Here is a 27,913-nt window from a genome sequence, read left to right as displayed (position 1 = left end):
TGTCGCACACACCCCGGTCATTGTAGCAGTACCTACACTTCGGGATCCCATCATCATCAGACATCTCCTGTGTTCAAAATTTAAAGATTATAACTGGAGGACAAAACCCAAAAAATACGGCATGACCTTTGCTAAAAAAGGACATATCGAGCGCCTGAAATTTGCTGGAATGGAAATTAATCAACACTCCGGCAAAACATAGGCCACTTATCGATGGTCATTGCATTTCAATGGTTGAAAATATGAAAAAAACATTTGAAAATATCTTGCTAAAAATTCTACTACCCTAGTTCTACCCTAAATTTTCTTACTTCTATTTTATTCAAAACACCTAAAACAGTCAAAAAAATTATTCTATTAAAAAACCTACAGTCTACGATGTCTACATTCTAAAATCTACATTTAAATTAGCTACGATTTGCAAGAACAGAGACAAGGGAGAGAGGGAGGAGAGAGGAGGGGGAGGGGGCGGCTGGAGGAGGAGGGGGAGGGGCCGACCGGAGGAGGAGGAGGGAGGGGCGGTGGAAGGAGGGATTCTGGCGGAGGAGGGAGGAGGGGGCGATCGCATGCGGAGGAAGGAGGAGGGAGGAGGGTGCGGTGGGAGGAGGGACGGAAGGAGGGAGTACCTTGGCGGCGACGGACGACGGCGGCGGTGACGGACGACGAGGGTATCGGCACGGGCGAGAGTGACTGAGAGGGGAGAGTGAGTGAGAGAGAAAGAGGGTCGGCCGCGTGGGGGATAAGGTAAGGTTAGTAGTAGCGAGGGTACAAAAAAGCGTTACAGCTAAGGAGAATAGCAGTAGCGCTAGGCTAGGATACACGCTACTGCTAAGTGTAAGCATGCAAAAATACATTGTCTGTCAATGCAAAAATACATTGGCCATCAATGATCTTTTTGTGTACAATCTGAATTGTCAATATGAGTCCTCTTCGGTAGGAACCGGAGAAGACTCATATTGCAGGCATAAATTCTACACATAGAGTTCAGTGAAGACCATGTGGTTGTGATAGTTTGAGAAGTAACATATTTAAGCTGGTAAACACCCTGTTCACGGAGCGAGGTGGGACTAAACTTGTGGACTTAACTTAGCAGTAGCGAGCTTTATAGAAATGCGCTACTGCTAACATCTATAGCAGTAGGGCGGTGCGGAATAGGGCACTACTGCTATAACTAGATTGACGGCAAGGTCATGGCAATTAGAGCAGTAGCGTGGTTTGGAGAGGACGCGCTACTGCTATTTTTCTTTCAGCAGCGCGTTTTTGTGGCACACGCTACTGCTAAATAGTAGTAGCGTCGTATTTTGAAGAGCGCTGCTGGTAAGATTCTGTGTATAAGCTTTTTCATAGTAGTGTTATCTCTTAATAGGAATCAGTCATTATCAAATGATCAAAAGACAACTCTCAAGTTTGTCAAATGTGTGGTTATATAAATATTGTCCCTATGATTACCAAACCCTCAAACATATGGTCAAACCACACCACATAATTATTAAAAAGGCAAATAAGTTCATTGGGATAATTTAAAAATTTGCAAACGTACAATGAGAAAATATTCTGGTAAATGATTGTTCTCAGATCTTCATCTGAAGGAGAACCAAAAATCTAGTGGATTAAAAGGAAGGTGAATTCCTTTGCACCGATGATATGTTTGCATAATTAAATTTTCAATAATGTTGGAGACCTCATGTAATCTCCTAGTTATTCCCAAAATATCTTTAGGCTATACTTGTGCTACTACGTGTAGTGCGATGTCCGATATCCTATTTTTCAAACATGATATTTGATAAATTTGAATGTATAGTTCAATTCATACTCAATATTGTTGCATACGCAATAATTTTCTAACTCTTAATAAATGAATATTTATCTTAATAACCTTACCCATCCTGGTTCGCGGATGATTAGAAAATTATTGACAATTCTGTTGGTCACAACTTAACAAGGTGAAAAATATTCCCCATATCATAGGATTATAATTTGCTCCACATGTGCCATAGGGGAAATCTATTTTAAGGATCTCTCACCTTAAAATTCTAAATGAGCCACTTATTCTTCCTTGAACACATTCAAAAGATATATGTGGAATGTTGAACCATTATATAGGGTAATTTAGATACTTCATGGTACTCACATACACATTCATAAAATGTTTTTAAGTGTGTCTCTTATCACACACAACCATGATCTCACCCGATAAATTGCTTAACTTATTAAAGTAGGAGCAAATTCTCCTGAAAAAAGGATAAACTCATTCGAATGGACAATGTCGTTGAAATCATTTCACGAAAATTTTCTGATTGCATTCAGTACCCTATGTACATACCCAAAATAGCTAAACTAAATTTCTTATCGAAGATAGTCCAATGAATTACATGACCACTTTAAAGAATTGTAAATTTACCAGCCTCTTGCTGGACACATATGGCCTTACACACTATAAGTATGATCTAAATCATACCAACTGCATATCATACTACTTTCCCCTTGTAGTAACTACGTGGAAATCAACAAAGTATTTCTCATATGCGATAATTCGGTTACATACCGATATCACCACTCCAGCGTACATCAATGGGCACTCACAGAAAATTAGGGATCTATATGAGGATTAACAATTTATCCGTCAATCAAAATTATTCACAGCCCGTATGCTGATTGAATCAGCAATAAGGATATTTTCCGGCATTAGGGGGAGATAAGTACCACAAAGAATGCCGAGAAATAAATTAGAAATGTTATTGACATTCAATCCTTATATCCACGTACTCAAAGAATCTGAACTAGAAGTTTAGATAATCGTATATTTGCAACACATTGCAAATCTGCCACATACATTTACTGATAACAAGGTGTTACTAAATTCTATATTCCTGCAGTAAAATGTCAGAAAGAGTGGAGGTACCTGATAAAACACTCTTCTCCCCAAATGAGAGCAAGAGGGGGAGAAAATCTGACAAGACGAGGTATAACTTCTCATATGCTTCTGCGGACACAAAGGAAATCAAATCCTCAACCAGTAAATGTAATTCAACATCAAGTTGAAAGACACCTCACTGGATGCTCATAATCCAAAGCCCGGCATAAATGTGCACAAAATGTTTTGGTTCCGGGACATCGAAACTCCTTGACTCAATTTGTTGTAGGAAATCACAAGGAGTTAAAAAGGAACAAATATTTTGTCCACAAACTTCAATGATTCTACCAGAATTATATAATCTAAAGACTACATTTGTCGACATATATTTCTTCTCAAATTGCTAAAAGCTTTTGGGCCCAGAACCAAAATCCATGCTACAGTGCCTCTCGCACTCATATTGGTTCACATAAAAGGAAGCAAGTAATGAAGAATAGCACTCGCTCAACAAATGAGTGGTATTTACTGCAGTAATACCTACTCCTCATAAGTATCTTCCGTATGGAATAGTAAAAACTTCTCCTTCATAGATAAAGTCAACGAGGTGGTGAGAAAGCGAGGCTTGTAGCAAAGGGTTCACGCAGAGACCCAACATCGATTACGATGTAACATACCCTCTTGGTATAAGTGGAATTATGTTTCGATACTAAATATCATTGGCAATAAAAATAATAATATTCTCCATGCAGTTGATGGATGAAGTGGCTACATACTCATATGAGTCACTTATTTTGGAAGTCTCTATTGAAGTCCCTGAATGGCTTATACTTCCAAATCCAAAAGCAAATCGCAATAAGTTTTGTGTAAAACTTCGTAAGTCACTCTATGACTTGAAATAGTCGAAAATCATATGGTACTACCGACTAAATGAGTTCCTTCTTCAAAAGGATTACTCGAATAATGATGATTGTTTATGTGTTTTAATAAAGAAATCAGAAATTTTATTTCCTTGCATCACCTCAGTGTATATCGATAATTTCTTATCAATGTCTCGAAAGGACCTAAAAATACATAAAATCATCTCAAGACAGAAAATTTGAATTCAACCAAATTTAGCTTAAGCTTACAACATGAGCATTCTCTTAAGAATAAATATATCAGTCTACATATATCCAAAACATATACGAGAAGTTCAATGTGGATATATTATATCAACAAAAGACATGTAATATGGTCATACTACCCCTGATAGCGTACAAATCCATTCATACCTAGTGTGTTAATGAAGTGATATCAGGACCTGAAGTTCTATATCTCACTAATGTCAAAGCACTCATATAATTGCAAACTACGTCAGACCTGACACTATATTTGCTATCTTTGTTCAGAATGCAACCCCCAACAAAAGGTATATGGTCGATATAAGAAATATCAGCTCATATCTCAAGCTCACAATAAATCTTGAATATTTCCATCAGGAAATATAAGATATGGTCATGATATGATTTAATGATGTTGGCTCTTTCTTTGATCCCAACAATGCCATATCAATGACTGCATTTGCTGGAATAGCCTTCATATGGAAGTCATCTAAATGGGCTTTTATGGTTATTTCCAGTTATCTTTCTGACATAATTGCTTTATATAAAAACATTGCAAAATATGCATGGCTTAGCAGAATGATTAACCACACTCAAAATAATGTGGTTGAGATTCATCAGAATCACATAACTTGATTTATCAAGACGCTACCACTTGTGTTACTCAAAAACTACAGGTTATATGAAGAGCAATATCGTAAAGTACATTGCTCAAAAATTACTTATCCTCACGAATTATAGAAAGTGAGGAAACAATATGCAAACAATATACTTTGAAAATACTACAGATTATTCATAATGTCATGATCATATCAATGGAATTTGTATTACACATTCTCTAGGTTTGCAAAGTTCAGGGGGAGTAATTTCCCAAATCTATAACCTATTAACAATCCTAAGATTACATATATTGTGCTCTTTTTTCCGTCAAGAATTTTCCCTAATAGTTTCTTATAAAGGGTTTTAACGAGACAATATAAACAAAAATGCCCGTATATGTTATACACTTTCTCCTTATATTCTTCCCACTGGGTTTTAAAGGAGTTTTCAATGGCATATCATATCACTCTCTTTTCCGTTATGAGTTTTGTATCAAAGTTTCTCATAATGGTTTTAATGAGGCAATATCTTATCAAAGATCATACGTCATACTTTTATTTCCCCTATCGAGGTTTTTAAAGAAAGTACTCAAGACGTATTAATTGTTCTCTAAACTCATCGATGATTTTTCTCCTTCTTCAAAGGTTTTTCTCATATGTTGTATCATTTTCTCCTTATTATTTTTCCCACTGGGTTTAAAGGAGTTTTAGCAACATATCTGCACTATTCTCCTCATATTTTTTCCACATGGTTTTTGGAGGAGACATTCAAGATTATTCAAAGAATTTGTCAAGATGATGGATGTACCAAAGAAGAGGCGTTGTACAAAGGGGAGTGTTAAGAATAGAATAATTGCTTATTAATTAACCCAATTAGGATTAAGTTAATTGTTAGATAGGTTGCTTGGTTCTCAAGCAACCATGTACTTCCTTGGCTCTGAAGGCAACTGTGTAATTTCTGTGCTCTCAAGTAACTATGTGTTTAATTGACCGCCAAACAATATATGTACTTCCGCATGGGTATAAATACCCCATTTTTATCATCAATAAAGACTGATAGATCATCTTTCATTCAAACTCTCTCGTTCTTTACTTTTCACTCAAAACAGTGCAAATTGTGCAAATTTTGAACCAAACCTACTCTTCCGATTGCAGTTTTTTACCAAACAGATATAAGTGGCCGGTAATGAATCGCTGACAACCCATGATGCCGTAGGCACCGACCTCATAATTCCCCAATTCATTCTTTTCTACCGCCATGCAAGCCTTCTTTCTTAGTCTCTTTGGAAGAATATTGCAAGAGGGAGACGGTCGAGAACTTTCGACGGCGGCCGGGCTGTCAAAGCTGGCCGAGGCACAACGGCACCTAGTTTATTTACTGCGGTAAGCCTGTACGTGCCGGCCGGCCATGGGCTGTTATGAGAAATCTACTTTCTACGAGTGCACGTACGCGGACGGAAACTACCACATGTTGATTGGTTTCAGCCTAATCCCGGCCACACTTGCCTGCAAAAAAAAAGATTTTTTTTTAAAAAGCCCCGGCCACACGTACGTACCCGATAATTTACCACGCTCGTGCAGTATACATAATACTCCTATATACATTAGGCAAATGCATGTACGAGGACGAGCTAAACAATTATTTTCGAACAATAAGTATAGTTTCTCCATGTTGAGCAAGGAAAGCGACAGGATTTAAATCAGATGGATCGCCAGCTGCTAGCTCTGTCTTTAGTGTCGACATAGGTGGAAACAGCAACTGATTTCTTTTGGAATCTGATACGTCAGGTAGGTACAAGCATATGGCAAATCGAACGTTTTTTATGATAACATTAGTAGGTAAGTATGGTAACCTTGTGCTTCAGTTTATTTTTTGACAAAAAAATGCCGTGTGTCAACTAACTTGTCATCCTTACGGCACGAGAATTACAAAAAAAAGGTTTGATTTGCCATGCGCTTGTATCTAACATCAGGTACCTATCATTTTCATTTCTTTTTCTTAAGCAAAAGTTACTACTCCCTCCATTCGTAAATATAAGTCCTTTTAGAGATTTCATTATGGACTACATACGAAACAAAAAAATATGTCTATATATACATTCGTATGTAGTTTGTAGTGCAATCTCTAAAAAGACTTACATTTAAAAACGGAGGGAGTAGATTTTTAATCAGGCCCGACGACATGGATCTACGGTGAGCAGTACTAGGCGTACGATGAATACTTGTACGACTTTATACGACACTACTCAATCACCCTCCGATCAAAACTCTGCATCAGCGGCATTCGTGGGATCACTGGGTCGGACTGGATCGTACATTTTAAAGTCGTACGCAAAGCAATTCCGATCTACGGTGTACCAGCGACACAGCAAGGCAATGAGAAATTAAGTGTCTATCCCCTGCAGTTGCTGTCGCCAGGATTACGGCCAAGCGTGTGGAGACTAGCAGGCAATTTTGGCGGGGGACAGAATTTAGCGAGCTAGCCACAGGTCGACACGTAAATTGAGATTAAATTTGCACATACATCCAGTGGCTAGGGAGGTCCGCCTCCACCTCCGCGGGTATCAAATCTTGCATTTTGTTTCTGCAAAATTCTTTTAGAAAGTTCTAGCATCCATTACTCTTACATACCCTCGTGAGCATCAACACAACTATACTGTAATATAGTCGAAAAAAAAACTAACTAGATAGCTCAAGCTACACTAATTAGCTTCCCGCGTCGGACCACACTCGGACATTGCCTAACCATTTTGTTATTTTCGCATGTAGAACTACAGAAAAATCATAAATTGTCGTGTATGTGAATCTAAGCTGAGGTTAAACTCATAGGTACTCGGCTTACAAGCCTGTAAGCTGAGTATCAAATAAAGGAAACACAACAAACAAAGCGACTTGCATGATTGAGATATTGTTAGCAACCTAACAGTATCTCCTCTCGATCTATTACTCTCACACGAACTCGAGTAGCAATTTAGGGATTACAAACCTGGATACAAGAATTGGGGAGGAAGGGGAAAGAGGTAGCCACCGCCGCCGGTTCGTTGATCCACTGGATGCCTCCTCACCCTATGCGTTGTTCCTGGTACTTGTAGTCGCTGCGGCTGTAGCTCTTCGGTAGCGAGGCCATTGGGCCTAACCCATAGCTATCGGCCCATGATATGAAGGGCGCTGATAGATATAGCTTGCTTGCTGAAATCTCTGTGGAAAATCAAAGGAAAATACATATGCATGCATCTCGTCGTCGTGTGTACTGCTGTATGTACACTCAGATCAACATGCATGAATGCATGTGTGATGTGTAATATGGAGTGAAATGCAAATTAATCCAGCTTTTTGTTCTGCTGAAGAATCGAGCAAGACCTGGTAAATTATGGACCTCTATGTGGTTAATTAAGAGACAGTCCTCCAACAAAAAAACAATAGTGTTTTGCCACTCTGCTCACAGCGCTCAAAGGAACCCTCAACCGTCTGATCGATCGGGCTCATAAACATACAATTGATCTTCACATGAATGGCCAACCGCGAGTGCCCGAAATATCCTGGTTCATGTTGCGTTGACATGCTTAACTAGGAACCTTTAGGCTTCGTTTGGCACGAGTGGATGGGAGGGGTTTCAAGAGGATTTTCCTCGCGTGGGCCAGAACCCCCCCCCCCCCCCCCAAAAAAAAACATCGGCCCATTTGGTACAGGGGGTTTGCATGGCCGACCCTCTCTAATCCCCTTTGATCCTCGAAACCCACTGGACTCAGAACCCTCCTCGAAGGACTCAGAAAAAGCTCTGTTCTCAGCGCACGCCGCCAGCCTCCTCCACGCCACTGACAGGAGCCCCGCCGCTGGATCTTCAAAGCCGCCGTCACTGAGGGGAAGAGCCCCGCCGCCACCACCACCACCGAGGAGAGGAGCCCCGCTGCCGCCACTGAGGGGAAGAGCCCCGACGCCTCGACACCGGAGTTACTCCTCGAGCATACTGGCCTTCTCCCCGGTGGTAAATCATCGCCGTGGAGATTGACGTGGTTTTCTGATGGTGATGGTGATTGCTCGTCGTAGTGTAGGATTTGTTGAACATCTCGCCGGGTAGGGTCTGATTAGGCCGGTCTGATGTTAATGACCAAATTACTCTTTCTGAACCTGCCAATGTTGTCCTGTAAGCTACTATGTAAACAAGTAAATCAGTTTGCTCTTAGTGTATAGCTAATGAACAGATAATGAGTTAAATTGTTTCCACTATCCTCTCAAAAGCTTTTGCAGATAGTGACTTGTTACTTGCAGGGAATTGCTTGTACTGTAGGGTGTGTCTAAGGTGTCACTATCTATCACAACCGTTTCTTGCTTTGCTCCTTGTCAAGGAGAGCACAACCGTTTCTAATTCTAGTGGATATGGGCATGTATATCGCTCAGTATATGTATGCTCTGCATTTTTTCTGGGGAACTGACTACTGACTCGCTTAATCTGACTTGACAATGTGAGCATTAGTCGGCAACTTGGTATGTACAGGGTTTGCTACAAGTGGATACTTATACTTGATAACCAGCTGCTAGTGTTATGACTAGTCGGATCTCCTACATATTTCTGTGACATAGCACAACAGTCAGGTGTTGTAGCTGAGCACCTTTTCCTTTTCTTCAGTACGACCACATTTTTTTTCTTTAACTCTCAAACTGCAGCTTTCATGGTTGTACCTTTCTAGCTCTTAGCTTTCTCAGTACTTAAAATGCAGCTCAAATGTTTGTGATATATATTTTAGTGTACAGGATACAATCAAAATGAACATGCTCTCACAGGAACATGCATGCCGCAGTGTACAGGATAGGATGGCCTTGTGCTATCTGTTGGTTTTGATCTGACGGCTTAAACATGCTAGATTAGATCTATTAGTCTAACAGAAAAAAAAATTGAAGGGATAACGATAAGTGAAGAGGTCCACGTACCGACGTACGTGAGCCTTGATCACAACTAGCGCGCCCTGATCGGGGGCGCCCAAAAACCAACTCAGGTTTTGGGTCCCCTATCGCCAGCGCCATATTAAAAGGATACGGGAGAGAGCTGGCCACCTGCGCGATCACAATTCACGTAAGGTTTACTCTCCTCCCGATATTCTCACCCATCCGATCTGGGGAGCGCTGCAGCGACGGGAAGACCTAATCCAGCCGTCCCCGGCCAGTCTTGGTGGCGTCCTGAAGGAATCGGGACGTCGAGGAGAACCTCTGCTTCGACTACATCACCCCTGCATTACGCCTGCACCGAGCAGGCGATCATGTCCACTCCCGTGACATGTAAAGAAACCCTAAACCCTTTGTTCATGTTGTGAGGTGATCTAGATGCAATTAGATTCTGCTAATGGCATCTCATAGATGCATAATTACTCCAACAATGGTATCAAACGCCAATTTTGATTGCTTTTAAATAAATCAATCTCATGATAAGTAAATCAATCTCAAGTTTAGGCCCTAAGTAGATCAAGTTTGATTGCTACATTTTTGATGTTGATGTCAATTGCCGACTGTTAATCATGTTTTAATTCTAATTTGCTACGGATCAGTACTGCCACCTATGTTCATCAACTTTAATTAATCTAAGTTAAGATCTAATGTTCACCTTCATGTTAAGTTGATTAAAACTGACCATGTTTACGTCCTGCTCCGTATGCATCATCAAATTAGAACACATAGGGGTACATAGTACATCAACAGTAGCAACCCCCCATGTTGAAGAACCCTAGAAAAAAATCCCCAATTTCGATAGAACCCTAATTCTTCAATTAGGCCTGCCTTTTTCACAAATTAAGCACTGATGAACACGTATTGGAGAAGAAATGAGGAGAATCCTCACCTAATACGCCGCGTTCTCGCGTCTTCCCTTCGGGGCCCGCGCAGCGCCCACCGCTGCGCGAGGGCGAAGATGTCGTGACGCCGCCGTCCTCGAGACGACGCGCGGAACGCAGTTGAGCCGCCGCCGCTTCTGCTCTAATGGACGCACCCTTGGCCGACGCCGAGCAAGTCGCCGTCGCTCCTCATGCCGCGGTGGCCGGTGCCCCTCCTGCCTCCTTGATGCGCCATGTGCACAGACGCCGGGGCCACGTTCGACGAGGGAGTGCGCGGGATTCATCCTGCTGCACGCTCCTCAGGCGAGCGCTGCCGCCGCGCCGCCATGGCTGCCGCGCCTCGGGCGGCCGTCGAGCGACGTCGCTCTGCCCGTGAGTGAGAATCGGGGAGGATGGGAAGAAATGGATAGGGTTTGACCCGGCCACTGGTTTTGCTCAGTTGCGGGGCGATCCGAGCCGTCGGCTCGATCTGACGACTCAGAGCATCGCGCGGCTCCCTGCTGGGCTGGCGGGCGCTAATGGGCCAATTTCGATCGTGGGCTGCGGCCCAGGTTGTGACGGTTCAGCAAATATTATTTTTTACGTGTCTTTGCTGCCGGGCTGGGCTCTTTTACGTGTAGCCGTGGGGATTTTGGGCCAAAATCATGGTCACGATTTTCTGTGTTTTCCAGTGCACTGTAAGTTAATATCTTTTATGTTTTGCATTGTTTAAAACAGAAAATGCCTAAAAAATATAGTGAACACATTATTATTCTATGTAAAATTGAACCAACGAGATATTTTTTTAGGATTTATTATGTGTTTGCATGATGAATTTTTTAGACATCAAAAATAATGATATTTTTTCTTATGTTGATGTCTAAATTTAGAATGAAAGGACTCTGATTTTAATTCAGACCAACGTTGTTTTATTATTATGAGTCATCACTTATGATATTTTAATTCTATGTTTCTTCTGCCCAACGGTGTTCTGACATGGAGTTGAAATTAAATACATGGCATGTCTATTTTATTTTGCCAACGTAAAATTTCATGTTCATGTCAATTTCTCATAAACTCTTTCATGTCCATTACAGCTTCTGCTGCGTTTACTGTCGAACCATTGACAGATAGTAACTTCCCTCGTTGGAAGAACTCGATGGAATTATGCCTAGCCGCCCATCAGTTTGATTATCACTCCAAAAAAAATACTTCCATGATGATACGTGTTTGTCACAGTAGGTCACGTTTTTTGTCATGCATGTACATCCATGACAATTTTATGACAGAACCAAGATAGTCATACCTGTGCTGTCGTAGAAGTGTTCCATGACATTATCAACACGGAAGTGTCCATTTCAATTACGATAAATCACGCGTCACAGAAGAGCCTTCGTCAAGGGTGACCGACACATGACATCCACCGTAACAGAACACCGTTAAGCTATCGGGTCCGGTTTTGGATCTGATAACCCGTTAACAGCCCGGACCAATGGGGATTTTTCATGGGTAAAATCATCATTGGCTGCAGGAAACACGTGTTGCCTCACCGTTGGGACAGATGTCATCCACTCATTGGACAGGAGGCACCTATGATAGGTCGACACGTGGCACGGCCCAATAGTGGCCCATTCTAGTGAAAAAGGTCGGCCCAGTAAAAATTAGCTGGCTGGCCCATATAAGGCCTACTTGTGTTAGGTCCATTTAAGCCCACGGCACATACGAGATGTGCCAATTCGGCCCGTCAATGGCCCGTTAAAGATTTGACACCATTGCAGCCCATCGTCAGTTCGAGCCCGTTAACAGCCCGCTATATATTTGGGCTCAATATCGGCCCAAGTGATGCCACATTTAACTAATGCCGCTCTCAGTCTAATGCCACCGATAAATTTAAGCAATGTCATTTAATGTCACTGGATTATTTCAGGGTTAGCTGTTGATTGTGGATGTATTAAAGATTTTTCAGCTAAGGCATTCTAATGCCGTTGCACAGCCAGTATACCAACGATGAAACTTGTTACTACCTTCAGATTTTTGCACTATTAATGCTTATAGGTCACATACCTCACTTTCATGATAAAAGTTAAATTTTTTTGTAAAGTGTCATCAAAATGCCAATGCGCTGATGTCATTTTATTTTGGTTAAACTGCACAAAATATTATGAAGACAAGAGGAAAGGTCAAGAGTGGGCACCTCCTCCTCCGGCTTTGCTCTTGATTCATTCGATCAAGTTTTTATGTTTAATCGATTATCAAGATTGGGATAGCAATTTTTAAGGCCCCCTCGAGTTCAAAATGATATTTACCTTGGAGGTACATGGTTTGCAAATTTTTTTATACTATCATTAGTTAATAATGCTAGTTACTTTCAGACTTTTGTATTTGGTTTAATGCTCGTGCACAGCTAGTATACCAATGCTGATACTTGTTACCTTTACATTTTGTATTGTTATTTCTTATAGAAATCTTCCAGTGCTAGAGTTTATTGAAATTTATTCAGTAAAACCATTGTACTGTACCCTGTAATAAACTAACTACTCTACTGTTGCACTAGCCACTGGATTAGTGTATATTTGTAGTATTCGAATGGTGTTACATTAGCGTATGGACATAAATAAAGTGTGGCAAGCTTTCCTAGATATGTGCTCAAGAAAACTACTACCTGTTTTTCTAAATACTAGACGTTTGGTTACTTTAAATTGAACCGCGGAAACGTCTTATATTAAGGAACAGATGGTGTAGAGTTCACTCAAGTTATCCCGGTAAAGCTAGTCACACCTTTGTTAAAATTAATGTTCATTATGTTATCGGAGGAGGTCTGTATGTTTGTCTCTTCGACTACATACCTGACATCATGATGTAATGTTAAGTCATTTCCTTTTGTATAGTGTCACTGAATTGTCAAGGCGGTGATGGAATTTTATTTTAGTTGAACTACACAAAATATGCTTAAAAGAAGAGGAAAGGTCAGGAATGACTCAATTTTTCAGAAAAAAACTATGTATGCCTTCCTGACATTAGCCGATGTTGCTTTATTTATTTCTTCAAACAGGTGGTTAGAAACAGTCTTTCTACCTTTTCCCATTAAGAAATTGGAATGCTTACATTGTTGAGTCTATGCTTCAACTAGTGCCACTTTTATAGTAATCACACTTTCAATACGTATGCAAACAGGGATGCTCGATTTTAGTGGAACTGCACAAAAAGTCCAACTGGTTCAACATTAGGAGCATGTTTTTTTTCAAACCTTTATATCCAATTGGTGGCACTATGAGCTATTCATTATGAAGGTACATGGTCTGCTACTATCTTGCTAATCTTTTTGTACTGTCATTAGATAGTATTACTGGTGGTTTGCATGTGAATTTATTGGCAGGGTGGACCTATATTGGAGGTGCAGGACATGAATCAATGATTGGATGCTCAATTTCGGTTGTATCAATTTCACCTCTTCCATCACTGCGAACATGGATATCCTTGGTCTGATGAAGAATATGCGCTATATTTCTGCTCTGAACCAGCAAATCAATTCAGTATGAAATTGTCCAGGGAAAACATAACTGTATTAGATTGTCCAGTGCAGAACATGACAGATGCTAAGCGGAAGAGACATGTTTAAATCGAAAATACATTGTATGGTATATGTTTACTAGCTGCTTGATATTTGTGCAGACAGAGATGTCTGCCCATTGCTATTTGGCAAACAAACAAAGTTTCCGCAATTTTGGTTGAACTGCACAAGAGAATAGTAAAGTCACTGCATGCAGTGCCATTTGAAAATAGACACAGAAAGATTGGATAGTCACTTCATGGACTGCAGAAAAGTAGTACTGTACTATTTATTAGCCAACACTAGGTGCTTCATTGATTTGGTCTGATTATACATTGGGCATCATTTTTCCTAAGTTAAAGTTTGTATTCCAAAAATAGTCTCGTGGTGTGATCGAGAGAAGACCAAATCATATTGCAGTGGATGTTCCTCCATCATGTGTGGTTCATTCTCATGGTTCCAGCTGTTGGTGAAACCACATACGTTTGCAAGAGGAATTGTAGACTTCACAAACAAATTTGTCTTTTAGTCTGTACTGAATGTTGGCCAAGAGAAGCATCCATGTTAGTAGGAAGAATAGATGTTTTTTCTAGATCTTTGCTTTTGGAACTACATATTTGTATATGATCTGTGAATCATTGAGATGCATTAACATGCCGATCTTATGTATGGAATCGTACTAGTTAGTTTTAGTTGCGACGCAAGATCCGAAGTGGCTGATCTTTTCTTTTAGGGCTACATATTTGTATATGATCTGTGAATCATTGAGATGCATTAACAGTTGCTTATTTCTGTTCGCTCAGTGTTTACAAGTTACTGATCGATCACTAGCTAGCTTACTAATGCGCTCCTGGCAGTTTTATTTGTGACGCAAGATACGAAGTGGCAGTTTTTTGAATAAAAATGCCTACCTCTAAAGAAACTGACAAGCTACACTATCCTACCTACTCGATCCTACACGGATAAATAGCAAATCACGCACGTACTACCTCTTTTCCGGTTTGCAGGGCTCAATTCAAGAAACGACCTACTCGATCCTACACGAATAAATAGCGGATCACGCACGTACTAGTACCTCCTTTACGGTTTGTAGGGCTTAATTCAAACCTCTCACCAACCAAGGTACTCCCTCCGTCCAGGTTTATTAGTCCCATGAGCAAAGCAGCAAGACCAAGGCATGGCAATAATTAACAGCATGCAGAAGTTTAAGCCAAATTAATTCCAGCGATTTAAGTGGCTGCATGCGTGCCCTCTCCTGCGACTCGTTGCATGCTTCTCCGTGTACTGGCTGCGAGCGATTCTGAGTGCCTGCATGCAGCCGGCCGTAATTAAGGTAGCTAACTGATGCAATAAAAGATGTTCTTTAATTGTTGCGGGCTTTTTAAATCTGTGGAATCATTATTGACAAGGAGGGAGATGATTCGAGTGCACTCGTTTGACCGCCATGCCGGCGCGCGACCCGGACGGGACGGGATGACACAGTCATAATTTCAGTTTCTCTAGTTTTCCACAGCAAGTTGGCGCGCTAAGCCATTATGCATTGAATTCCGATGACCGTCACGCTACCTTCCGCCTATAAGTACTGTTTCCCGACCTTCTCCGGTGGCACCGTGACCCAACTCGCCATATCCTCATAAGCCCCCACTGGCCCGACGTCGCTCGCCACGTCCGCCATGCCCCCGCCCGTCCGCGGTAGGCGACGCCGGAGGCGGTCACCGCCGGAACTAGTGTTCGGTGTTTCACCGGAAGGCAGACGGAGGGAGGAGGCATTCTATCTGTCTTTAGATGGCAATGCGGAGATCGAGGAGTTGTTGGAGCGCGACCACCTAGCGGAGGAGCAGGAGTTGATGGAGCGCGACCACCTGGCGGAGGAGCAGCGTATCGCTGATTTGCGCCTCCAGCGGGACATGGAGCAGCAGCGCACCGACGCTCTGAGTCGCGAGCAGAGCACCCGCAACTGGGCCGACTACGTGGAGGCCGGCGCCCGGTAAATAGCCCTGTAGGCTGTCGGGCACGCACGCGTTCGTGACGCCGATTTTTACTACCAGCTCGTCAAGTGGGTTTCCCGCTTGGAAGCCGAAGCTTCGGTGGACCACGCCGGCATGGAAAGGGCCAACGCACGCAAGCAATGCTTCCTATCACACCTCTTACAAGTCCGAGGCAAGGCGCAGGACGCCGGTGCCGGCATTTAGCGTGTACCACAGATGGCGGCCGGCATCGTCTAGTTAGCTAAGAGTAAGTTAGTACTGGTATGCTACTAGAGTATTAGTGGGAGTAGATAGTTAACTTGGCTATGATGGTTGTCAACGTGGAAGTTTAGTACTCTATATGTGGATCAGACCTGTTACTTTGCTCTGAATGTTGAACTTTCCGTTTGAACATATGGAATGGGCTGTTATTTTTTTAAATGAGTTGTATTTGTCCTCCATGGGTTTAGAGGCTGACTTGTAGACCTACCAAGTTGACGCGTACACAATCAAGAGATGATTGTACGTGGAGAGGATGACAGCAGGGACCCGCCAAGGTCATGGCAGTACGCAAGCAAGTGCCTCCTTATTTCAAGCCAATAAAAATGGCTCCTCCTAGTGGATTTCTGACATCTGGGTCCCATGCCATTGTCAACTTAGTCAATAAACGAGAGAATTGCACAACGAGCGGCTGACACCAGGGACCCAGTAGCTCGCCCAGTTATTTTTGCTTTGTGTTAATTTGATAAATGCCACTCCTAATCTGGTGTATCCGAGAAATGCAACTGCAATTTCCAAACTTTGAAAAATGCCATTTCATACCATTTCTTGTGGCATTTTTCGAAGTCTGGAGTGGCATTTTTCAAAGTTTGCAAACTGCAGTGGCATTTTTCGAAGTTTGCAAAAATTGCAGTGGCATTTTTCAAAGTTTGGAAATTGCAGTGGCATTTTTATGAACCGCCATAATTGGAGTGTCATTTGTCTAATTTGTTTTTGAGACGGAAGCAGGGTGTCAACTGGGCTGTGCGGGACACTCTGGCCTGTCTAGACAGCCTCTTCTTTTATGTTTACCACAGACCAGCCCAGTAGTTTTTTTCTTTTTGAAAATGGCTAGCCCAATTTTTTTGTGATTTATCAAGTAAGTCGCTTTATCAGGCCTGTTGTGCTGCAAATCTTTCAAGATGAGGAGAGCTTCATTCGGCTGGCCGAGAAAATAGCCTATCAGTAATGAGAAATGGGTTGTACATTTTTAAAACACATCAAATTGGAATTAGTTTCAAATATCTTTTTTTCATTTCGAGATTTTAAATTGCATTGATTTTTATGTGAAAATTTATTGGATTTTATATTGATATACATTTATTTGTAAAATCAGCCTGAATGTGACTAGAAATATCAGGATTAAAAACAGTTCAGACCGCACCGACATATGCAAAATTTCGTATAATTTTTTAACCGTGGCCACAATATGGGCTGTAATACTAACAAAAAGAATATGGGCTCCAAAAACCCATAAGAATTAGCAAATCGGCTGTAAATTATTTGAAATAATGGCAGATGGCCTGTATGATGTTTTCCACAGATTTGAGGCTTTGCCAAAAAAAGGTTGACGCACAAGGAGTGACTGTTGGATGTCCATCCAACGACCGTCGTGCTTCTTCAATCTTTGCTCTTCCTGCTCCAGCCGCTCAAACAAGCGCTGGCGGGACTGCCTGCTCCCTCCTCCCCACGGCCGGCTATGCTGCCACGCAGGCCTCACCGCCCCACCGTACTCCCATCGCTGGCCTAGCCATCCCTCTATTCACGCACAGTCCCACACCTGCTGTTATTCTCCGGCGACGGCAGACGAACTAGTAAACCCTCATACAGTCGTACTCCCCTCCGCGTGGGAAACAACTGCTGAGTCTTCCCTAGGTCCATGTCGTTCCCTTCCTAGGCCTCGCCGTCGTCCATTGCCCAGGTGCTCTCGACGTGGCGTGTTCAACATGGTCAACGACCGACATGCATCTGAAGTGGACTGTATGTGGAGAGGCTGACAGCTGGGTCCACGGCCGCACACAAGGAAATGCCTCCTTATTACGCGCAAAATAATGATTCCTCCACCTGACATCTTGGACCCACCGAAAGGGCCTCTGTATTTCGTGAAAAAAACGTTACCGCCGCTGACAGCTCAGACCCACCAGCTATATCTTTGCATGCAAGGAAGTGCCTCCTTATTACGCACAAAAAATGAATACTCCCCTTGCTAGCTGGAACCGAGTATAGTGGGCCTACTAAGTTGACGGGGATGAAGGGCTTTGTCATCTTAGTCAATATGCATGATTCTAGCTCGACTGACCGTACGATGTCCATCCAACAGCCGTAGTGCTTCTTCAACCTCTGGTCTTCTTGCTCCAGCCGCCCAAAGCAGCGCCGGTCGTGCCGCCTGCTCCTGCCTCCCGTGGCCGGCTGTGCTGTCACGGAGGCCTCACTGCCCCCATACTACTCCCACTGCTGGCCAGGCCATCCCTCCACTTTACTCACCCACACCCCCTGTTATTCTGCGGCGACGGCAGCACAGCCGAACCAGTGAACCCTCGTACTCCTCTCCGCGTGGGCATCAACTGCCACGTCTTCCCCGGCTCCGCATCGTCCCCTTCCTAGGACTCGCCGTCGTCCACCGCCGTGGTGCTCTCGGCGCGGCGTGGTCTATGTGGTCAACGACCGAATTCCATTCGAAGAGTACTGTACGTGGAGAGGCTGACAGCTAGGTCCATGGCAGTCGCAAGGAAGTGCCTCCTTATTACTCGGAAAATAATTATTCCTCCACCTGACAGCAGGGACCCATCGGACGGGCCACCAGTATTTCGCGAATTTTTTCCCCTGACTGCTGGGACCCACCGGACGGGCCACTGTATTTTGCGAAAAAAATGTTTCCCCCTAACTGCTGTGACCCACGGACGGACCACCGTATTTTGCGAAAAAATGTTCCCCCCGCTGTCAGCTCGGACCCACCGGACGTGCCTCCTTATTACACAAAAAAATGAATACTCCCCCTGCTAGCTGGGACCCTCCATGGTGGGAGGCTGACTTGTGGGCCTACTGAGTTGACTGGGACGGGGGCCTTTGTCAACTTTAGTCAATATGAACGATTCTAGCTCCAGTGACCGTAGGATGTCCATCCAACGGCCGTAGTGCTTCTTCAACCACCCAAAGCAGCGCCGGTCGTGCCGCATGCTCCTACCTCCCGTGGCCGGATGTGATGCCACAGAGGCCTCACCGCCTCCTACTACTCCCACCGCTGGCCAGGGCATCCCTCTAGTCACCCACACCCCCTGTTATTCTGCAGCGACGGCAGCCTCACACCGCAGTCGGACCAGTGGACCCTCGTACTCCTCTCCGCGTGGGCATCAACTGTTGCGTCTTCCCCGGCTCCGCGTCGTCCCCTTCCTAGGCCTCGCCATCGTCCACCGCCCTGGTGCTCTCGGCGCGACGTGGTCAATGTGGTCAAGGAACGACTTCCATCGGACGTGGACTGTACATAGGCTGATAGTTGGGTCCATCGCCGCAGCAAGGAAGTGCCTCCTTATTACACGGAAAATAATGATACCTCCACCTGACAGCAGGGACCCATCGGACGAGCCACTGTATTTCGCCAAAAAAAACGTTTCCCCCTTGACTGCTGGGACCCACTAGCTACATCTTCGGATGCAAGGAAATGCGTCCGGAAAAAAACGATTGGCCCCCTGACTGCTGGGACCCACCAGCTACATCTTTGCATGTAAGGAAGTGCCTAACAGTCGGGACTCACCTGGTCGAAGCGTACGTAGCGTTGTCATTCTGGTCGCAAACGTGTACGTATATACTGGTGGATGTAGAGGCTGATACGTCTCCGTCGTATCTATAATTTCTGATTGTTCCATGCCAATATTCTTCAACTTTCATATACTTTTGGCAACTTTCTATACTATTGTTGGGACTAACATATTGATCTAGTGCCCAGTGCCAGTTTCTGTTTGTAGCATGTTTTATGGTTCACAGAAAACCAATATCAAACGGAGACCAAACGGGATAAAAACAGACAGAGAATTATTTTGGAATATTTGGGATTTTCCGGAGGAGGAATCAACGCGAAACGGTGTCCGAGGTGGCCACGAGACAGGGGGGCGCGCCCACACCCCCTGGCCGCGCCTGACACTCTCGTGGGCCACCCGTAAGGCGGTTGATTCCCTTCTTTTTCCACAAGAAAGCTAATTTTATGAGAAAAATCTAGGCGAAAGATTCACCCCAATCGGAGTTACGGATCTCCGGATATTGAAGAAACGGTGAAGGGGTAGAATCTGGGAACGTAGAAACAGAGAGATAGATCCAATCTCGGAGGGGCTCTCGCCCCTCCCAAGCCATGGGAGTCAAGGAACAGAGGGGAAATCCTTCTCCCATCTAGGGAGGAGGTCAAGGAAGAAGAAGAAGAAGGGGGGCCCTCTCCCCCTTGCTTCCGGTGGCGCTGGAACGCCGCCGGGGGCCATCATGATCACCGCGATCTTCACCAACACCACCGTCATCTTCACCAACATCTCCATCACCTTCTCCCATCTATATTCAGCGGTCCACTCTCTCGCATCCCGCTATACCCTCTACTTGAACATGCTGCTTTATGCTTCATATTATTATCCAATGATGTGTTGCCATCCTATGATGTCTGAGTAGATTTTCATTGTTCTATCGGTGATTGATGAATTGCTATGATTGGTTTGAGTTGCATGTTTTATTATTGGTGCTGTCCTATTGTGCCCTCCGTGTCGCGCAAGCATGAGAGATTCCCGCTGTAGGGTGTTGCAATGCATTCATGATTCGCTTATAGTGGGTTGCGTGATTGACTGAAACACTAACCCGAGTAAGGGGATTGTTGTGTATGGGATAAAGGGGACTTGATACTTTAATGCTATGGTTGGGTTTTACCTTAATGAATCTTTAGTAGTTGCGGATGCTTGCTAGAGTTCCAATCATAAGTGCATATGATCCAAGTAGAGAAAGTATGTTAGCTTATGCCTCTCCCACAATTAGAATTGCAATAGTGATTATCGGTCTAGTAACATAGTCAATTGCTTAGGGACAATTCCACAACTCCTACCACCACTTTTCCACACTCGCTATTTTACTTTATTGCTTCTTTATCTAAACAGCCCCTAGTTTATATTTACTTGCTCTTTATTATCTTGCAAACCTATCCTATCACACCTACAAAGTACTTCTAGTTTCATACTTGTTGTAGGTAAAGCGAACACCTAAGTGTGCGTAGAGTCGTATCAGTGGCAGGTAGGGCTTGAGAGAGTATTTGTTCTACCTTTAGCTCCTCGTTGGGTTCGACACTCTTACTTATCGAAAGAGGCTACAATTATCCCCTACACTTGTGGGTTATCAGAGGCGTGCACATGTCGTAGTAGAGGCGCACACGTGTCGTTATAGAGGCGCGCACGTAGCATGTACACGTACATACAATGGTCAGTGTGCAAGAAAGAAAATACGGCCACGTATGTGTACATATGGGCAGGGTCTCAAACGCCTACTCGCGCATACGTACGGCCAGGGCTCGTGTACATGGCTGGGTCGAAACGGAGAAACAACATCGTCGTCATGTTCATGGGGAGCCAACCGGCTGAGTCGGAACGGAATGCGTCATCGTGTTCATTGGGAGGGCTTGGACAGCACAGGCGATGGAAATGAGGCCTGGCGTACCGCAGAACGGAGGAAACTGCCTTGTGTTCGACCGACCACGTTCGAAATGGGATCTTGTTCATCGGGAGGGGTCTAGCATACCGCAAAACGGAGGAAACGGACCTCCTACGGTTGAATCGGGGGTCCTGTTGATCGGGAGGGGTGTGGTGTACCGCAAAACAGACGAAACGGACTTGTGTTGGAGAGCTACGGTCGAAACGGGGGTCCTGTTCATCAGGAGGGGTGTGGCGTACCGCAAAATGGGACTCCACGTACGAGATACTATTCATCTCCACCATCGATCTCCTCCAGCCTCCACGGGCTACCATCGACCTCCTCCAGCCTCCACGGGCTCCTGTTCATCCAGCCTCCACCACGCGCTACTCCACCATCTACTGTTCAACCACCCCTCCACGGGCACCCCTCCATCGTCTACTGTTCATCCAACCCTCCACGGGGTCGTCCTGTTCATCCAGCCCTCCATGGGGTTCTGTTCATCCAGCCCCAACCGGCTCGATCGAGGCAACGCCATGGGGTCTTGTTCATCCACCCCCACCGCTCATTGTTCATCCAACCCCCCTCCCCCGCGACGCTCACTGTTCATCCAGAGAGGTAGCATTGATCGGCTTCAGTTAGCAGCAGTAGCGAAGGAATCGCACGACTGGGTTCAGTTAACAGCCATCGATCGATCACTCGAGTTCAGTAACGTGTAGCCTGTAGTGCAATTGCTCGGGTTCAGTTAGAGCACAACGCCTCGCTCGGGTTCAGTTGGAGCCAACGCCTCACACACACGCGCGTACGTGTACGAGAGAAACGCGCATTGCTCGGCCCCCGACCACCCACTGTAACCGTGAACTCCCTGAAATTTTACTCGCCCTCGCTTCTACCATGGTTTTTTCCGTCATGGACGGCCCAAAGAATGTCATGCAGCTGCGTCTCCGGCCCGCCCAGGACGAAAAGCCCATTTTCTGTCATGATTTTTTGTCATAGAAGTAGGAGCCCACCACATCTATAATGATACCGTGTTTTGTCACAATTATCGTCATAGAAGTGTCATATGTATGACAGAAAAAAAATTCGTTCGGCCCAAAATGTCACGGATGTGTCTTTTTTTTGTAGTGTATGCTCTCCCACTACTGGTGTCACGGGGTATGTTGAACTAAATAAAACTTATGATTCCAAGATGAAAATATGGGAAAAGTCAAATCACATTGCTATGCTTGTGATGAGATCATCCATATCACCGACATAATTGGGGCACTACCCAAGAAAGATACTCCTAAGGAATTCATGGCAGCCGTGGAGGAGCAATTCAAAGGCTCCGACAAGGTTTATGAGCAAGAACTTTTTCACAAGCTCCTTGGGAAGTATAATAATGATGGTGATGTCTGGGCTCACATTTTAAAGATGGTGAATGCTTGTAACAAATTGAAGGCATTACAATGTGAGCTCAATGACAATCTCCTTGTCCTCATGATCTTGGACTCCCTCCCTGAAGAGTTTGATCAATTTAAGATTAACTATAACTCTCTTAAAGAAAAATGGACAATCGCGGAGATATGTCCAAGAATTATCGAGGAAGAAGAGAGGATTAAGAGGCAAGGAAAGGACCAAGCTTTTTTGGTTGGCTCCTCCAAGAGAAAACACGATGGAGCAAGATCTTCTAAGCAACGACCACAAAAGAAGTTCTTTAAGAAAAATTCATCAAACTCAAATAAAGGAAAGGAGAAGGTGGATGATAAGCCTAAAGAAAACAAGTGCAACTTCTGCAAGCATGAGGATCATTATCAGTAAGACTGTCCAGAATTCCTCAAATGGTTGATGAAGAAAGGTACTAATGAAATTACTTTCGTTGATGAAATGTTATATGTTGATTACTCAACTACCTCTTGGTGGATTGATTCAGGTGCAACTTCTCATGTTGCTAATTCTATGCAGGACTCAAATATAATCCAAACCATGGCAAAGGGGGCAAGAAGACTTAAGGTGGCAAATGGAGTCGAAGTTGATGTTGAAGCCATAGGGTCAATCACCTTAGAACTCCACACCGGCTTCCATTTTAATTTAAATAACGTTCTTATGTCCCTACCTTAAGTAGGGATTTGATTTCTGTCTCTTGCCTAGATGATAACATGTTTGAGAGCAAGTTTGGGAACAAACAATTTGTTTTGAATTATTGTAATAAGAATCTAGGCCTCGACATCAGACGAGGCCAATTATATATGTTATCATTGAATGATTCTATCCTGCATGTGAGTGATGTATGTAATATTGAGAAGAAATGGAAGGGTACGAGTACCTTTCGAAATTGTGGCACCGTCGTTTAGGGCACATTTCGAGGGGGAGAATTGAAAGACTTATTAAAAATGACGTTCTCCTTCCATTAGACTTCTCTGATGCAGACAAATGCATTGACTGTATAAAAGGTGAATATGCAAAAAAAAAAATAAGAAAGGAGTGATAAGAGCCACGAGTGTCCTTGAACTCATACACACTGACATATGTGGACCCCTTAATGTTAAGTCTATGTATGGTTTTGATTCGTTCATTACCTTCACAGACGACTTTTCTCGATACGGATATATTTATCCTATACGTGATCGATCGGAAGCTTTGGACAAATTCAAAGTGTTCAAAGCCAAAGTTGAGAACCAACCAATGTTGGGGATATCACTTACCGGAAACTTATCGTTCAACGCATGATAAGGGGTAAATCGTCCAGTTTATCGGTATATCGGCCGATTTATCGCCATATCGGCTGGTTTATCAGCCGATTTATCTTATCCACTGTTCAAGATATCTTCCGATATTCCGATAAATAGGCCGATTTATTGCTTACCGTTGTATGACCGATAAGATAAATCGGGTGATAAACCAGCCGATATGGCGATAAATCGGCCGATATGGAGATAAACTGGCCGATTTACCCCTTATCATGCGTTGAACGATAAGTTCCCGATAAGCGATATCCCCAACATTGATCTTATCGGTCAGACAACGGTAAGCGATAAATCGGCCGATTTATCGGAATATCAGAAGATATCTTGAACAGTGGAACCAACTAAACACAAAAAAAAGTTGTACGATTAGATCGCGGGGGAGAGTATTATGGTAGGCATGCTCCTTATGGGCAAATTCCAGGACCTTTTGCTAAGTTTCTCTCTAAGAATGGAATTGTTGCCCAATATTCAATGCCTGCTGAACCTCAACAAAATGGCGTGGCTGAATGCCGAAACCGCACACTTATGGATATGGTGCGAAGCATGCTCAGTCATGCAAGTTTACCCGTCAACCTATGGATGGAGGCATTAAAGACGTCCACACATGTGCTAAATCTCGCTCCTACTGAAGCAGCACCGAACACACCTTACGAGATGTGGACGGAAAGAAACCGAGCTTGAATTACTTACGTGTATGGGGCTGTCTCGCTGAGGCTAGAATTTTCAATCCACAACTTAAGAAATTAGATCCAAAGATAGTTAGTTGTTTCTTCATTGGATACCCTCATAGGGGAAAGGGATATCGTTTCTATTGTTCGGGTCACACCACCAAGTATGTGGATACTCGACAAGCAGTATTTTTTGAGGATAATGAAGCCACCGAACTAAGGGAGATCAATCTTGAGGAGAAACGGGTGTGTGTTCCATCCCCGACTATCCAAGAGATTGTTTTGCCACTACAAACTATGGTGACGTATCATGCTAATCCCCAATCTAGTACTTCAGGTCCTGAGGCTGATGGTGATCCTGAAGCTAATGTAAATCTAGAAGGTGAAGAGGATCACCAGTCGGGTAATGAAGATGACCCTCAGAACAATAATGCTCCTGCACCACCTCCTCCTATGGGCAGGCCACATCGTGAGAGAAAGAAAGCCATATCTGATGATTATATCACATACATGATTGAGGATATGAATGATTTGGGAATGGTGGAAGATCCAACCTCTTATAAGGAAGCCATTAAAAGCGAAAATTCGTCCATGTGGTTGGTTTCCATGGAAGACGAGTTGAAGTCTATGGGATCAAACGATGTTTGGGACTTAGTAGAAGTTCCCGATGGAGCTAAGAAAGTAGGGTGCAAGTGTGTCTACAAAACCAAGTATGATTCCAAAGGGAATGTCGAACGGTTCAAGGCAAGGCTAGTGGCAAAAGAGTATACACAGAGAGAAGGCATTGATTATAAACAAACCTTCTCTCCTGTGTCAACCAAGGATTCTTTTAGAATCATAATGGCATTAGTACCTCATTACGACCTAGAACTACACCAACTGGATGTTAAAACGACATTTCTGAATGGTGACTTAAAAGAAAATGTTTACATGGCTCAGCCAGAAGGCTTTGTTGTGGAAGGGAAGGAACATTTAGCATGTCATCCAAAGAAATCAATTTATGCCTTGAAACAAGCTTCAAGAGAATGGTACCTCAAGTTTGATAAAATTATCAAAACTTTTGGTTTCACCGAAAATGTTGTGGACAACTGCATATACGTTAAGTTTAAAGGCAGTAGGTTCACATTTTTAGTCCTATACGTTGATGACATATTGTTGGCATCTAGCGATAAGGATATGCTGCATGACACCAAGAATATCCTGTCATCCAGTTTTGATATGAAAGATCTTGGTGAAGCCTCGTATGTCCTCGGCATCGAGATTCGCCGAGATAGGTCCAGAGGAACGTTAGGACTATCTCAAAAGGCATACTTTGAGAGAGTACTGAAAAAATTCAATATGTAGAAGTGCTCACCCTCACCTGCTCCTATAGTTAAGGGTGATAAGTTTGGGACATTTCAATGTCCAAGGAACCAATATGAAACTGATCAAATGAAGTCCATTCCTTATACTTCAGCTGTCGGAAGCATCATGTATGCTCACATGTGTACACGCCCAGATTTATGTTTTGTAACCGGGATGCTTGGCAGATACCAATCAAATCCAGGACCGGACCATTGGAAGGCCGCAAATAAAGTCTTGTGTTATATGCAAGGAACTAAGGATTTCATGCTTACATATAAAAGAATTGATAACCTAGAAATTGTTGGTTATTCAGACTCTGATTTTGCGGGTGTGTGGATAGTAAGACATCCACGTCAGGTTATATATTCACACTCGCGGGAGGGGGTTTATCGTGGAAAAGCTCCAAACAAACATTAACTGCTGGATCTATGATGCAAGCAGAATTTGTAGCATGTTATGAGGAAACCGGGCAGGCTGTATGGCTAAAGAATTTTATTCCTGGACTTAAAGTGGTTGACAACATATCTAAACCAATTTTATTGTACTGTGATAATGAACCTGCAGTTTTCTATACGAGGAACAACAGGTCAAGTGGTGCTGCCAAACACATTGACAAAAAGTATCGTGTTGTGAAAGATAGAATCCAGGATCAAACAGTTGATGTTAAACATATAAGAGCGAAGCATATGCTTGCGGATCCGCTAACAAAAGGCTTACCACCCAGTATCTTTCATGAGCATGTTGCCGGCATGGGACTACTGGAAGCCTTATGATTCTGGAATAAGAGGATCATTAAAATAAACCACTCCCCAATTAGCAAAATGTTTTCCATTTCGAAATAGGCGGGTGTGCTATAAGTGTTGAGGTTCAATAGCATTTCGAGCTGTTGTAACACCTCACTTTGGTACATCATTCCTATCTAGAATGGGCGAATAAAGTTAAGCCTAATGATCAAGCGGGAGAATGTTGGCTTTGATCTGATGGCTTAAATAGGCCGGATTAGATCTATTAGTCTAATAGAAAAAATGAAGGGATAACAATAAGTAAAGAGGTCCACGTACCAACGTACGTGAGACTCGATCACAACTAGCATGCCCTGATCGGAGGCACCCAAAAACCAACTCAGGTTTTGGGTCCACTCTTGCCAGCGCCATATTAAAAGCATACGGGAGAGAGCTGGCCACCTACGCGATCACAATTCACGTAAGGTTTACTCTCCTCCCGATATTCTCACCCCATCCGATCAGGGGGAGCGCTGCAGCGATGGGAAGACCTAAGCCAGCCGCCGCCGCCGTCCCCGGCCAGTCTCGGTGGCGTCCTGAAGGAAGCACGACATCAAGGAGAACCTCTGCTTCGACTACATCACCCCTACGTCACGCCTGCACCGAGCAGGCGATCATGTCCACTCCCGTGACATGTAAAGAAACCCTAAACCCTTATTTGTTCATGTTGTGAGGTGATCTAGATGCAATTAGATTCTGCTAATGGCATCTCATAGATGCATAATTACTCCAACACTATCTGCTCCCTCTGTTCTCAACTTAGATATGTTCTTATTTTGATAGAATCCTGCCGCTTGGATATGTTCTTATTTTAAGAGTAAATTTATTCCAAGG

The sequence above is a fragment of the Triticum aestivum genome, chromosome 6B, assembly GCF_018294505.1.
Source record: "Triticum aestivum cultivar Chinese Spring chromosome 6B, IWGSC CS RefSeq v2.1, whole genome shotgun sequence".
NCBI classification, from domain to species: Eukaryota; Viridiplantae; Streptophyta; class Magnoliopsida; order Poales; family Poaceae; genus Triticum; species Triticum aestivum.
This window is presented reverse-complemented; position numbering follows the sequence as displayed.